We start from the raw sequence: 17,481 nt of genomic DNA, 5'->3' as shown, positions 1-17,481 counted from the left end.
AACGTCTTTTTCACCTGGGTAACACTGTTACACAGGAAGTAGAGGGCAGCACAATTTCTATTAAGAAATTCTATTCTATTATTTCTATTAAGAAATTGTGCCCCAAGTGTCAGAGCACACAGACAGATTTCAACACAAAGGAGAAATTCCACAGGTGCACAACCTGTAAGATTCTGAGAAAGCATGAAAGCTACATTACGAAATACAATGAAACTCTCATTGTCAAAACAGACATTGAAGAAATTTCACTGTCAGTCACAAATTCTGTTCTGACCAAATTCTTAAAAAGTGAGGCAGATGTAACATTCCTGGACGCCCAGGACATAGAGGAGTTTTTACTTACCTGTGGGCCTCTCACTGTGTCATACACAGATGACAATCATGTCACAGAAATGACAAAATTAGCATCAGTTGAAACACAGGAAAGTGATGGTGAACTTTGCACCATCACTGAAGCGGTGTCATTGAACAACACAGAACAAAAAAAACCTGGTGCAAAGAGACCCGCTTCACCTGCAAATGCACCAAAACACTTACAACTAAAACAAACAGAACCAAAACAAACAGAACCAACACAAACACAACCAAAACAAACATAATAGTAGACACTTACATTTAGACATGGTGGGTTTTTCTTTTCTTTAAAGAAGTTGTACTAGTTCATTTATATAATTTTACTTCCTGAAAAATACATAGGCTATGTATAACTTTTTTTCTTTAAATTTATACCATGTAATATAACTATTTAATTTACATTTACTTATTTAATTTAGATTATATTCATTTACTAGAATTGTTCTAGCAAAACTTTTTTGCCTTATACTGCTACAGTTGTTCTAACTGATTACATGTGTTCTTTAATTTTGTTGTACATATACACTGTCAATGTACAAACTTTTGTTTACTCACCAATTCTCTCACTGTTTTTTCATAATTCATCTGTTCAAAATTAATCTTGTTCTGAATAAAAATAAATTGTTCAACAGCAATGGCCCTTATAATTCATTACAATTTGTACCACATTTAAATAATATACGGCACAGTCAGCATTGGCTAATCAGGGTAAGTCAAACTTGGCCCACATTAGAATCAAAATATGCCCCCCAAAAACCTACGTAAACCTACGTGTAAACCTACGTGACAAGTCTGGCTTTTCAACACTTCTGACAATGGCTAATTTAGCTTCAAAGGGCAGAATTTTAAACTGCCTTGAATTTTTTTTTAACAACAATTAACAATATTTTTTGGTATAGATGCAATAGAGACGGCTGTGTCTCGTGTACACCAATGCATTTTTTTATGTGACCGGTGTGTTTATTAAATTGTTTTTAATGGGAGTGCTGCGTTTTTAAAACGCCGTAACGACTTGCTGAGTGTTTTTAATTTTTTTTATTTGGCTATAAAGCGCTGAACACATTTTTTTTTACAGATTTACGAGAGTTAAAGAATGTTAAATTTTGGTTAAAACGGTCATCACTGTCACTTGCTACCAGACTGTCCAATCACATGGACCATACATACCACACTGACCAACTGTCACAACATTCTTTCTGTACAACATCAAATAGCAGAGTAGATGGAAAAATAATATTTCTGGTCTCCGAACATACGTGTCTATATGACATTCATACTATACAAACATTTTTAGCATTATACAGATTATCAGGGAAATCAGTAAAAGGTAAACTGTGCCACGGATATTCTGTATAGGAACAAAGTGTCTCAACAAAACAACATGACATCATGACTTCTGCACTGCCAAAACATAATCGCTCACAGCTAGGCCTTTTCAAATTGCCATAGCATTTTCAGCTAGCTAAAAACACTTTGGTGGACACATGGCCTTAGTTAGGATGTAAGGCCACATATGTTATGACAATTGCTCACATATGTTTTGTAGGTAGAGTGTTTAGAAAAGTGTCTAAGTTCAAACTTATAAAGAGCTTTTTATGGTTTTGGGATGTGCAAGAAGATACTTAATTTCTATTTGTGCAAAGCTTAGGGCACAATGATTTTGTCAAGTACATGTCCCTGTATCAACATATTTTTATTGATCAAGGAACATCATTCCTGTTCATAAAAATAGTCCTATCCCTAACCCTATCCCTACAGTCGGAGAGACATATAACACTGATCTAAGCATGGTTGAAAGCCTTAACTTGGCATAACTTCAAACTTCAATTCTAATTTGTCGATATGAATGCAGGATCAATAAAGATGCTGAGCTAGGAACATGTTGTAGCCTACTTTGGCTATTTTTATAACAAAGGTACAGGACTTGTAGTGGAGAATAGGTCAAAAAAGTTTTGAGATTCACTGTGTGACCCCACAAAGGGTAATATTTGAAACCCACGTACAATATTCAAATATTTAAAATAGCTAATCAAATAAAAAAAAGATTCAATATTGAAAATATAAAAAATTGTAATATTTTAAAACAAAATAAACGTATTTAAATACATAAATGAAAATTTAATTACATTTTAGGCTTAATATAATTAACATTTATACAAAAGTCATTTTTAGTCTATAAATGATCTTTCTTAACGATAAAACAATATATATATAATTTTAACGTTATAATTAATGAAACACAATTAAATGAATGACAATTAGTGATGCTCTTGTGAGAAAATATTATTATTTTGATAATTAACTTTTTCAATTTTTATTTTTTTGCTTCAGCTTAGGCCTACTTATTTATTAGAGATAAGATCTCTATTTTCTTTGTAACAAAATATTTACTGCATGTGAAGTTGTCTTTGAAAAAAAAAAAAAAAATCAAACTGACGATTCGGGCCTTTAAATTTAAACCTAGCCGTGAAGCGCGAAAAAGGAGCTCGAAACCAAGCCAGAGGATTGTCAGTTTGAGGCCGGGAGGACGAATACTGCAAACAATCACCAAGGTAAGATATAATCGATACATTTATATTCTTTAGGGTATATTCTAGGCGATTGCTTCGTTATACCCATTTTTGTATGAGTTAATGGAATAACTTCTATATTTGAAGTAAGATCATTTTGGCAGTAACTCTAATGGTTCTCGAATGCGAAATGAATAAGTATCGATTGAATAGGGGCGCCAAAAGTATTTACATTTGCTAATGTAGCCTACACTACCGGTCAAAAGTTTTAGATCGGTAAGATTTTTTATGTTTTTAAAAGAACTCTTTTCTGCTCACCAAGGCTGCAATTATTTGATAAAAAAAAAAAAAAAAAAAACCACCAGTAATATTGTGAAATATTATTACAATTTAAAACAGCGGTTTTCTATGTGAATATATAGTGAAGTGTAATTTATTACCGTGATCGAAGCTGAATTTACAGCATCATTAGCAGTCTTTAGCATCATTAGCAGTCTGCTACTCCAGTCTTCAGTATCACATGATCCTACAGAAATTATTATAATGCTCAAGAAACATTTATGATTATTATCCATGTTGAAAACAGTTTTTTACATTTTTATTACAGGATTCTTTGATGAATAGAAAGTTCAAAATAACAGAATTGATCTAAAATGGAAAGCTTTTGTAACATTAATCACTACCATTCAAAAGTTTAGGGTCAGTAAGAATTTATTTTTTATTTTTTGGGGGAAAGAAATTAGAAAATACTATTATTCATCAAGGATGAGTTAAATTGATCAAAAGTTACAGTAAAGACATTTCTAATGTTAGAAATGATTATATTTTAAATAAATGCTGTTCTTTTGAACTTTCTATTCATCGTAGTAGTTTGGGGGGAAAATGGTACACGACTGTTTTCAACATTGAAAATAATAATTTATGTTTTTTGAGCATAAAATCAGCATATTAGAATGATTTCTGAAGGATCATGTGATGTGACACTGAAAACTGATCTGTAATCAGCGACAGTAATGATGTTGAAAATTCAGCTTTCAAATTACATTTTAATATATATTAAAATAGAAAACATTGCCATTACATTTCACAATATTACTGTTTGTCATCATATAAAGCAGCCTTGGTGAGCAGAAGAGACATAAAAAAATCTAACTGATCTAAAACATTTGACCGGTAGTGTACTGTATGTGCTTCGATTTTGCCAATCTTCAGTCAGTTCTGCACGGTGAAAGTACTTAACTCTTGCTTTTTTTGGCACAACAATGAAAAATGTATAAAAGCCCAGTGTAATATTTCATTCATGTACATTGGGCATACAGTAATACTGCACTATAGTTGTATTACTTTGTGAAAGCACAAATTACTACATGCTTTTTTATTACAATAAAAGCTTTTATGAGATGATTACAAAGTAACAATAGCCTAATAGATATTATTGAGCAAGTTGGTTCAGGTATTATTACTTTGTATTTCACATTTTTTAGTATACCCTAGTCATTTTAAAATGAATTTTTCTGCTTTGTTTTTATTTATTTATTTTTTGTTTTGAGTCAGGATGCTTTTCACCTTAATAACATGTCAATGTGATTTGCTACAGAAAATTGCTGGTGGGATTAAAAGCCTACAGTTTAGAATTTGCTGTCACCATTAAGGTAAGCTGCTGATACATTTCATGTGGTACAAAAAAAAGTATCAATGTAAAGAATGTTTTTTTGTTTATTTGTTTGTTTGTTTGTTTGTTTTTCCAGCGCACCTCGTTAATGACTGCACTTCGTGTAATTGTAGGTGTAATTACTGTCATGGAAAGAGAAAAGTGGAATATCACTCGCAGCAATTTAAGAAAAAGGGCTGTTAAAAGAGTCACCCAGTTTATAGAATCTTTGAATGATGATGAGGATAGTATGGATTGTACTAATGAAGAGCATGGCGTTGAAAATGAAGTAGTTACTTCAAGCTTTGTTTTGCCACCTATCTGTGGATCAGAAAGTGATGGGGAAAGTGAATCAGCAAGTGACGAGGATAGCCTTGATATTACTAAAGATTTAGTGGGATGTTTGAGAGACTGGGCAACACATTTTCACATTTCACTGATTGCTTTGTCTGCCCTTTTGTCGATACTGAAAGTCCATCACCCATCTTTGCAAAAAGATGCAAGAACATTGCTCAAAACACAGACTCATTATAGTGTTGTTTCCTTGGCGAGTGGATCATTCCATTACTTCGGTATACAGAAAATGTTCAGCCACATATTTCAAAAGCTTACATTAGTTGTCCGGAATCTTCACAGCTTCAAATTACAGTTAAACATGGATGGTCTTCCAATTTTTAAAAGTTCAGGTGTACAGTTCTGGCCAATTTTAGGAATGCTGCAGGATTACACTAGGAAACCTGTACTGATTGCTCTTTACTGTGGAAATTCGAAACCTCAGTCATTGTCAGAATATCTGAAGGATCTGGTCTGCGAGTTGAAATCCTTGAGCACTGGTTTTGTTGTTAATGGAAAGACCTTCTTCTTGAATGTTTGCTCAGTAATCTGTGATGCTCCTGCCAGGGCTTTTATTAAGGGTATTAAGTCACACAATGGATACAGTGGCTGCGACAAGTGTGTACAGTCTTGCATTTACATTAATAATCGCATGACATTCCCAGAACTTAATTCTAGGGTAAGAACTGATGTTTCTTTTTCAAATGCAGAGGATGAAGACCACCATGTACACTGAAAAAAATGATGTGTTGGTTTTACTTAATTTTTTCATGTAAACAGGTTCCACCGGTTGCACATAACTTTGTTTTGTTAAACAAACATAATTTGTTCATGTAACTTCAACATCATGGAAGTCATTTTAAGCCATCCAATCAAACTCTGAGCTGAGTGTTAAAGTTAATGAGACAATTAAGTGAATAACTGAGTGATGATTGAGCATTATTGAAGACACCTGATGTTAACAAGCAGAATCACTGAAGGAGAAAACCGGAATTTAAGGTCACCATTATGGAGATGAGTATTTGTTTTAGTTGGGCTCTTGACCCCCACATTATTTACTATTGATTTTGTCTGAGCTGTAACAGTCAAATAATCAACTAGAAAATGTGATCTGTGGATGTTGGTTGTGTTTTCACATAATCATTATATCACAATGATTTGACCTGAATCGTTGAACTCATACAGATGCAAGTTTCTGAATTAAGTTTATCTTATGGATTATAGCAGTATATATAGATATAGAGAGAGATCACCTCTGAGTAGGGCTGGGCGATATATCGAACGATATTGAATGCGCATCTAATCAGTAAAGCTGGTTCCTTGATTAGCAGTAAATCTCCTTCACCTGCTTTCAGATAGAGCGGCATTCACTACAAAGAGCCGTAGATCACTGACAAGCTGAGCCATATCGCGTTAATATCGAGGACATATCGATATCGATATTTAATGCGATATGGCTCAGCTGGTCAGTTAACTACGGCTCTTCGTCACGACAAAATCTCCCATGTTAAACTAACACACCTGGGAGTGTATATGAGTCCACACTCAAGAGTGTTAAAGTTAATGAGATAATTAAGTGATTAAATGAGTGATGATTGAGCATTATTGAAGACACCTAAAGCAGAATCACAAGGAAAAAAAATCTAAAATTTTAAGCCACCGTTATGGAGATGAGTGTTTGCTTTAGTTGGGCTCTTGACCCTTATGTTATACATCTTATATTTTAATTTGCTGTTGCATCTGAGTTAAACCTGTCAGATGAACAAAGATAAACAATTATAAAATGATGTTGGTTGTATAATGACTTTCATCATTTAAAATTTATGTCTGTGATTTATTCTGTTGGTTAATGTATAACTGAGATTATGCATAAACATCCAGAACATTAAATATAATATAATGGATTTCTCAAAAGTTGTTTTAAACAAAAAAAATCTTTCTTTAAGGCACACACAGACCTGAAGATTCGGTCAATGCTTCTCAACAACGGTGACGAGTAGAATATTCAAGTAGGAAAAGTTAATTACATAGACAATTCAGATCATAATTTATTCAAACCGCAATGCATGATGGGAGACATTAATGAATTGTGATTGGTGGCAAAATGTCACCACGGTTGAGATAGACAGGCTGATTATTGATCTCTGTGTTTCTGAATAAAGATGCCAGTGATTTGATCAGATTGAATATTTTAGGTTATAAGTAAAATACAGATATGCAGCAGAACCACAAAACTGTAGCTAACAAGTTAACTGAATCAACTGATTAAGTTTCATTTTTCAGATCAATGCATGATTATGTCAAAACATAACCAACACTATCAGATCACAGTTGCCTTTGTTCATTTGACTGTTATAAGTCAATATTAACAACAGGCAAACAAAATTTAAAGTGAAAGTAAAAGTGTCAAGAGCCCAACTAAAGCAGACACTGATCTCCATAACGGTGGCTTACAATTTGTGATTTTGTCCTTCACCGATTCTGCTTGTTATCATCAGGTGTCTTCAATAATGTTCAATCATCACTAAATTAATCACTTAATTATCTCATTAACTTTAACACTCTTGAGTGTTAATTTAACACTCATATTTGCATCATATCGTCCATTTGAAAGCAGGTGAAGGAGATTTACTGCTAATCAAGGAACCAGCTTTACTGATTAGATGCGCATAACAATATCGTGCGATATATCGCCCAGCCCTAGTTCAGAGGTGATCTCTCTCTATATCTATATATACTGCTATAATCCATAAGATAAACTTAATTCAGAAACTTGCATCTGTATGAGTTCAACGATTCAGGTCAAATCATTGTGATATAATGATTATGTGAAAACACAACCAACATCCACAGATCACATTTTCTAGTTGATTATTTGGCTGTTACAGCTCAGACAAAATCAAAAGTAAATAATGTGGGGGTCAAGAGCCCAACTAAAACAAATACTCATCTCCATAATGGTGACCTTAAATTCCGGTTTTCTCCTTCAGTGATTCTGCTTGTTAACATCAGGTGTCTTCAATAATGCTCAATCATCACTCAGTTATTCACTTAATTGTCTCATTAACTTTAACACTCAGCTCAGAGTTTGATTGGATGGCTTAAAATGACTTCCATGATGTTGAAGTTACATGAACAAATTATGTTTGTTTAACAAAACAAAGTTATGTGCAACCGGTGGAACCTGTTTACATGAAAAAATTAAGTAAAACCAACACATCATTTTTTTCAGTGCACTGTAAAAAATAAAATCATAAAAAAAGGGTAAAATAACTGGCAGCAAAGGGTGCCAAACAAATACCGTAAAAATAAAGTAAAATATCGTAATTTAAATTAAGTTGTTTTACAGAAAAACACTGTTATTTTACAGCTATTATCTGGATTATTACGATCAAACACTCTAACTGTAAAAACAATGCATTATTATCATCAAATACCTTCATAGTAAAAAACAGTCAATGACTGTCAGCAATGGCTGCCATACAAAAAACATAAAATGAATGTAAAATAGCCTAATTTAAATAAGTGCAAAAGTAGAAATCTTCAGTAAGCTCTTTAACAGAACAGTTATTTAACAGTTATTTCACATATTTCCTGAATGTTTTATTAAGAAACATGTAGGTGATGTATGATTTACTGTCACTATACATCACTGCATCAGCAACTACACAGTTACTGTCAGTTAAATAAAGGAACATGCAGCATTTCATCAGTTTTATTCTGCTCATCCTGAACTGAAGCACAGGCTCTACTCTTCAACACAATGGTGACCCACAAAACACACCATACAGAAACAATCCAGACTTTATTTATTGCATACTAACATTCTTACTGAGACAGATGTTTAGAAGTTGATTTTTTATGTAAAATAATAAAGGTTGATGTCACCAAGATGGAGATCAGTGTTTGCTTTAGTGGGGCTCTTGACCCTTTGCTTTTAACATTACTATTTCTCTGGTTGCTTTAACTGAGTGTCATAATTGATACATATTTGTTATGGTAGGAGTCCAAGAGAATCTCAGTTCAGAAGATCTGATCACTTATTAATGGTAATGTTTTTCATGTAATTGAATGCTTGGTGATATCACCTGATTTTTAATGCACTATGGCTCAGCTTGTCAGCTAACTACAGCTCTTCGTCACAGCAAGAACTCAGTCAGTGTTAATTTAACACTCCTGGGATACAGGAGTATACACTCAAGAGTGTTAAAGTTAATGAGATAATTAAGTGATTAATTGAGTGATGATTGAGCATCATTGAAGACACCTAAAGCAGAATCACAAGGAGAAAATCTAAAATTGTAAGCCACCGTTATGGAGATGAGTGTTTGCTTTAGTTGGGCTCTTGACCCTTATTTTATAAACTTTATATTTTAATTGGCTGTACCTGCCAGATGAACAAAGAAAAAAATATTATCTAATAATTTTTGTTATATTATGACAATCATTTTTTGAACTTAATGTTTGTGACTTAAGTTGTTGGTTACATTATAACTGTGATTCTGTATAAATACCCAGAATTTGAGATATAATATAATGGATTTCTTAAACGTTGTACAAAAAAGAAAGTCTGTCTTTTAGGCACACACAGATATCAAGATTCAGTCAATGCTTCTCAACAACGGTGACGAGTAGAATATTCAATTAGGAAAAGTAAATTACATAGACAATTCAGATCATAATTTATTCATACCGCAATGCATGATGGGAGCCATGAATGAGTTGTGATTGGTGGCAACAAGGATTATTATTGTCACCACGGTTGAGATACACAGGCTGATTATTGATGTCTGCGTTTCTAAATAAAGATAAAGGGATTTGATCAGAACAATTTTTATTACATGTTTTGGATTATAAGAAAAATACAGATTATCATATGCTGCAGAACCACTAAACTGTTGCTAACAAGTTAAACCGAATCATCTGAATAGGTTTCATTTAGATCACAGTATGATTATGTCAAAACATAACCAACTCTGTCAGATCCCACTTTTCTTTGTTCACTTGACTGTTAGAAATCAATAACAGCAGACAAACAAAATTTAAAGTGAAAGTATAAGTGCCGAGAGCCCAACTAAAGCAAACACTGATCGCCATAACGGTGGCTTACAATTTGTGATTTTCTCCTTCAGTGATTCTGCTTGTTATCACCAGGTGTCTTCAATAATGCTCAATCATCACTAAATGAATCACTTAATTAATATTGTTTCAATATAACAAGGTTCATGGGGAAAAATACGACAATCCTAGATTTAATCTAAAACTTAAGTACACCTATTTATAATGTAATCACAACAGATACACTCGGGTATTTCTCTGTCATATCAGTGAATCAGGTCACCATATGATGACTATAACATCACCAATAACTGACCAATATCAACTGATATTTTCTCCCGCTTTCAATGCTAGAACAAATGTATGTTAAAAAAAAATAATTAAAGCAGCCAGAGTAAAACTAATAGCATATAATAAAGGTCAAGAGCTCAACTAAAGCAAACACTGATCTCAATCGTGGTGATGTCAAGTTTTTATTTAAATTAACATATTTTTACTGTAATTTTATGGTTTTTGTTTGGCACCCTGTGCTGCCAGTCAATTGACCCTTTTTTGACGATTTTTTTACAATGACGGTATTTGATCATAATAATGCAGGAAATACCTTTAAATAACAGTGTTTTTTTCAGTTTATTTAAATTTTTAAATTTTACTTTAATTTTATGGTTTTTGTTTGGCAGCCTTTGTTGCCAGTCATTTGACCATTTTTTTATGATTTTTTTTTACAATGAAGGTATTTGATCATAATAATGCAAGAAATACCTGTAAATAACAGTGTTTTTCAGTTTATTTAATTTATGATGTTTTACTTTAATGTTACAGTTTTTTGAGCTACAGTCATGTAATCATTTAACTGTTTTGTTACCATTTAATTACAGATTCTATTTGTACTTTTACATAAATGTTGATGTAATTTAAGAAAACAGAAAAATACTGTATGAAAAATACAATCAATTTCTGTAAAAAAATGTGAATGACTGGAATTTTTTCTTTAATGTAACAATACCTAAAATGTCAGCTGCATTTTTATTTTCCAGATATTATTTGTAATTTTGCAGTGTTTTGAGTAAAATTTAAAATGAAAGAAAATGGTCGTCAAAAATCACAGTTATTTTCTGTGAAATTAGGAATTTTTTTTACAGTGCAGTATTGAGAGTAACCCGGCCTATAAAAACCTCTGGAGGTTTTACGGGCACTTTTCGGCCTTGCTGTCGTCTCTTTACGGCCACAGGGAGGTGTTTCACAGAACATGATGATCCAGGAGGTGCAGGGGCTCGATACTCCACCATGGAGAAGGCACATGTTATAAATGTGAGTGTTTGTCAAATATATATATAAATATATATAAAATTCAATAGAATTTTTATGTCTTGGACTATGGCTGCGTCCGAAATCGCGTACTTCCATACTATATAGTATGCGAAAAACAGTACGCGAGCAGAGTAGTATGTCCGAATTCATAGAATTCGAAAAACAGTAGGCGAGAAGTACCCGGATGGCCTACTACTTCCGGCGAGATTCTGAAGTGCGCATACGATGGACACTTTACTATCCCATGATGCCACGGGAGAGGAGGAGTTGTCGTTATATTTGAAAATGCCGGAAACCGGAGACGCGGGAGTTTTCCACTGTATATGGAGTTTTCAAGTGTAAGTACTATATTAAACACTTTTTGTTTATTTGTGGTGAAATTGTGTTTGTTTAACATCATATAAGTAAACGATTGACTTGTTAAACGTTTAAATAATGTAAATCGCGGGTGCAATTTTTTTTGATTTGGCTGCAAAATGACACTTTTGTCTTTGCCATTATTACCGAACTGAACGAGCTAATGCATGTCAGCTAACGTTAGATAACTTTGTTTTCTTTGTTTCGCAGTTGAATGAGATGCTTACACAACTTTTATTTATTTTAATTTTAAAACGATTAGGAAAATCAGGTGGAAATTAGCACTTAAGTGCTACAACCTGCAAATGCATTTCTCCTTTTTAAGGTTAATGTATATTTTGCATTGCCCTTGTTCAAAAATAATGAATTAAATTAAATTTTATTTTATTTCTCCTTTACCGGTGTTGTTATTATGAAATATTTGTTGCCTGCATAGCAAACTACTGTTAACAAGTGTACGTCAATGTAACATAGACTGATCATAGTTCATCACATGTTAAATCCTGTGTTGATTTTGGAGGGGCAAAATGATAAGATTAAGAATATTTAGGATTCATATTCATAACCATGACATAATGACACCTTTATAATCATGACATGACGCATGTCATTAATATTAAGGTGGTTGTATGCATGTATAACAGCTGTCACTAAATGTTATTTGCTCAATTATGGTATTTTTAATGCGAATATGACAGTTTGAGATGTCTTTGTCATGACAACTTGACATAAACCAATAGGCCTACATCATAACCTGTCAGTGTCAAGTGTGTCTCACTCAAACAATGTCATATTTGCAATTTTGCATAAAAAAATTAATAATTGAGCGAATGACATTAATGACAGTTGTCATAAACCCTCATTCACATTAATGATATGTGTCATGTCAGTCTTATGCACACCCCTTCAAGTAAAGTGTTACCATTCTTTTTTTTATTATTATTTTAATAGTTCACCCCAAAATGAGAATTCTGTCATGCAATGATTTAACAAATTATGTTTTACAAGCAAATTACAGTTATATCTGAAAAATATATTGTCTGACTATGAATGCTGCACTGTAGAGAAATAGCCACACACTTCAGACACCATTAACATTTATTTGCTTTATTTTTGTGTATTATCTTTTAAATGGATGCAGAATACAAAGCTTAAAACAAAATCACATAACTTTGGCATAAAGTAGTATAATAGAGCTTAAAGCACTACCAAAAGGAAAAGTATTAAAACATTTTTATTATGGTGTCACCATGAGGAAAGACAATGAACTTTAGCAGCTTTAGTAAGGTAACTTTCACAGGTTTCTAAAAAGGTCTAAAGGGACTTTGATAATAGCAATCTCATTTGGAGGGCATCACTAAAATTATTCAATATGTTTTGTTTTTTTCAAGGCATGTTTACAAGACGAGGCAAGGATACCCACCACCATCTCCAAGGATGCACTATCCTGCAGATGGAAACAGGCGGCCAGTGCACACAGGGCTGTTCTTCAGCACCCGGGCATCGTGCACCGACCCAAGATACCCAACAAAAATGTCGAGGAACTTCCCCTTGTGGTCAGTGATGGCCTGCAGCTGAAAAGAATTAAACAGCTTTCTGGTTGAAGTAGCACTGGACGTCACTTGCTAGTGGTTTGATGCGGATGTGACAGCCATTTATTGCACCAGCTACTACACTGACAGCTGGAGACCCTGCCAGCTGGGTAAAACCTGCTCCCACTGCCTCCTGGTCATCTTCACTGGGGAAAGCGATAACCTGTCTCAAAGTGCCGATGACTGCCTTGCTCATTCTGTGCATAATGTCGTGCCCCTCAGACTACGGGATGTCATAGACGAGTGACGCTACCCGGTATGATGCTGCATGGGCCAGCCAGTAAAGGAACACCAGCACCTCGACGTCCTTTTCCCACCCATGGTCGCAATCTGCTTTCACTACAGCAATCAGGGACTGGATGGACTGCCGTGAAAGTCGGGAGGCTGCTGTGCCAATTCTTCGGCTGTACTTTGAAGATGGAGCTGACCTCCACCCCGGTCCGCTCCTCCACCCCGGCCGAAGGATTGGCACAGCAGCATTCACGTGGCAGTAGGTTGTAGGGCTCACAATCTGTAAACATTTATATAGTTTTAATATAAAATACAATTTGAATCAACAAGACACTTGTTTCCTGTGTTTGCTTATTTATAAATATAAATATATTAGATCCCATTTCTTATGCATGATGTATTTGAATATGTCTGTGTGTATATATATACTTATATATGATAATATAAAAGCTTTATAAAAACTAATACTTGACGAAAATGTAAGATGTCACTTTAAATCTGAAGTCAAGTGTGTGTGTGTGTGTGTGTGTGTATATATATATATATATATATATATAAAACATTATATTTGACTTCAGATGTGGTGGTTTAAATGAATTATAATTTTAACAGGCTTGTATATTTGTGTTTAGTTATTTCACTGTAATGGCAATGAAAAAAACCTATTGCCATAAAATATAACATTCATTATATATATATATATATATATATATATATATATATATATATATATATATATATATATATATTTGACTTCAGATGTAAATTGACATCTTAAATTTTGTTCTAGAATTATAGTTTTTATCAAGCTTGTATGATATATACACACACACACAGACAAGCAGGCACACCGCTTGTGCTATTATTACCATCAATGAATGAATCAATAGAGGGAACAGGTACACACATGCTTACATACATAGGTACACTGTAAAAAAAAAATCCTAATTTCACAGAAAAAAACTGTGATTTTTGACGACCATTTTCTTTCATTTTAAATTGTACTCAAAACACTGCAAAATTACAAATAATATCTGGAAAATAAAAATGCAGCTGATATTTTAGGTATTGTTACATTAAAGAAAAAATTCCAGTCATTCACATTTTTTTTACAGTAATTGATTGTATTTTTCATACTGTATTTTTCTGTTTTCTTAAATTACATAAACATTTATGTAAAATTACAAATATAATCTGTAATTAAATGGTAACAAAACAGTTAAATGATTACATGACTGTAGCTCAAAAAACTGCAACATTAAAGTAAAACGTCATAAATTAAATAAACTGAAAAACACTGTTATTTACAGGTATTTCCTGCATTATTATGATCAAATACCTTCATTGTAAAAAAAATCATAAAAAAAATGGTCAAATGACTGGCAACAAAGGCTGCCAAACAAAAACCATAAAATTAAAGTAAAATATTCAAATTTAAATAAACTGAAAAAAACACTGTTATTTAAAGGTATTTCCTGCATTATTATGATCAAATACCGTCATTGGAAAAAAATCGTTAAAAAAGGGTCAATTGACTGGCAGCACAGGGTGCCAAACAAAAACCATAAAATTACAGTAAAAATATGTTAATTTAAATAAAAATTTGACATCACCATGATTGAGATGAGTGTTTGCTTTAGTTGAGCTCTTGACCTTTATTATATGTTATTAGTTTTACTCTGGCTGCTTTAATTATGTTTTCAACATACATTTGTTATAGCATTGAGAGCGGGAGAAAATATCAGGCAGCTGATGTTGGTCAGTTATTGGTGATGTTATAGTCATCATATGGTGACCTGATTCACTGATATGACAGAGAAATCTGTTGTGAGTGTATCTGTTGTGATTACATTGTAAATAGGTTAGGGCTGGGCGATATAGGCTATCGAACGATATTGAATGCGCATCTAATCAGTAAAGCCGGTTCCTTGATTAGCAGTAAATCACCTTCACCTGCTTTCAGATGGAGCGGCATTCACTACAAAGAGCCGTAGATCACTGACAAGCTGAGCCATATCGCGTTAATATCGAGGACATATCGATATCGATATTTAATGCGATATGGCTCAGCTGGTCAGTGAACTACGGCTCTTGGTCACGACAAAATCTCCCGTGTTAAACTAACACACCTGGGAGTGTATATGAGTCCACACTCAAGAGTGTTAAAGTTAATGAGATAATTAAGTGATTAAATGAGTGATGATTGAGCATTATTGAAGACACCTAAAGCAGAATCACAAGGAAAAAATCTCAAATTTTAAGCCACCGTTATGGAGATGAGTGTTTGCTTTAGTTGGGCTCTTGACCCTTATATTATTAACTTTATATTTTTATTTGCTGTTGCATCTGAGTTATTTCTATCTATCAGATGAACAAAAATAAACAATTATAAAAATGATTTTGGTCATATAATGACATTTATCATTTGAAATGTATGTAATTATACATATAAAATTTATTATAAAGTTTATTTATACAATTTATAACATATAATTTATTATATGTATAATTTATATTATTAGATTCTGAATAAATGTCCAGAATGTTAAATATAATAGACAGTTTTCTGATGCTTAGATGCTTAAAAGAAAAAAACCCTTCCTTTAGGCACACACAGACCCCAAGATTCAGTCAATGCTTCTCAACAACGGTGACGAGTAGAATATTCAAGTAGGAAAAGTAAATTACATAGACAATTCAGATCATAATTTTTTCAAACCGCAATGCATGATGGGAGCCATTAATGAGTTGTGATTGGTGGCAAAGAGGATTAATTTCGCCACCACAGTTGAGATAGACAGGCTGATTATTGATCTCTGTGTTTCTAAATCAGCATGAAAGTGATTGGATCAGAATAATATTTATTAATTAATTTATGTTAAAAGAAAATACAGATATACAGTACAATGACTAAAATCTTGCTAACAAGTTAAGCCAAATCATCTGAAAAGTTTCATTTTATAGATCACAGCATGATTACGTCAAAACATAACCAACACTATAAGATCAAAGATGTCTTATTTGACTGTTATTAATCAATAATAAAGCAGACACACAAAATTTAAAATGTAAGCATAAGTGTCAAGAGCCCAACTAAAGCAGACACTGATCTCCATAACGGTGGCTTACAATTTGTGATTTTGTCCTTCAGCGATTCTGCTTGTGATCATCAGGTGTCTTCAATAATGCTCAATCATCACTAAATTAATCACTTAATTATCTCATTAACTTTAACACTTATATCGTCCATTTGAAAGCATGTGAAGGTGATTTACTGCTAATCAAGGAACCGGCTTTACTGATTAGATGCGCATAACAATATCGTGCAATATATCGCCCAGCCCTACCCAGGAGTGTTAAATTAACACTGACTGAGTTTTTGCTGTGACAAAGAACCGTAGTTGGCTGACAAGCTGAGCCACAGTGCATTAAAAATCAGGTGATATCACTAAGCATTCAATTACATGAAAAACATTACCATTAATAAGTGATCAGATCTTCTGAACTGAGATTCTCTTGGACTCCTACCAAAACAAATATGTATCAATTATGACACTCAGTTAAAGCAGCCAGAGAAATAGTAATATTAAAAGCAAAGGGTCAAGAGCCCGACTAAAGCAAACACTGATCTCCATTATGGTTTTATATTTGTTTATTTGTTTATTATTTTACATAAAAAATCAACTTCTAAACATCTGTCTCAGTAAGAATGTTAGTATGCAATAAATAAAGTCTGGATTGTTTCTGTATGGTGTGTTTTGTGGGTCACCATTGTGTTGAAGAGTAGAGCCTGTGCTTCAGTTCAGGATGAACAGAATAAAACTGATGAAATGCTGCATGTTCCTTTATTTAACTGACAGTAACTGTGTAATTGCTGATGCAGTGATGTATAGTGACAGAAAATCATACATCACCTACATGTTTCTTAATAAAAAGTTCAGGAAATATGTGAAATAACTGTGTTTCTGTTAAAGAGCTTAATGAAGATTTCTACTTTTGCACTTATTTAAATTAGGCTATTTTACATTAATTTGATGTTTTTTGTAAGGCAGCCATTGCTGACAGTCATTGACTGTTTTTTACT

The sequence above is a fragment of the Pimephales promelas genome, chromosome 2, assembly GCF_988280905.1.
Source record: "Pimephales promelas chromosome 2, fPimPro1.hap1.1, whole genome shotgun sequence".
Lineage (NCBI taxonomy): Eukaryota > Metazoa > Chordata > Actinopteri > Cypriniformes > Leuciscidae > Pimephales > Pimephales promelas.
The sequence above is the reverse complement of the archived record's forward strand: the minus strand, read 5'-3'. Positions refer to the sequence as shown.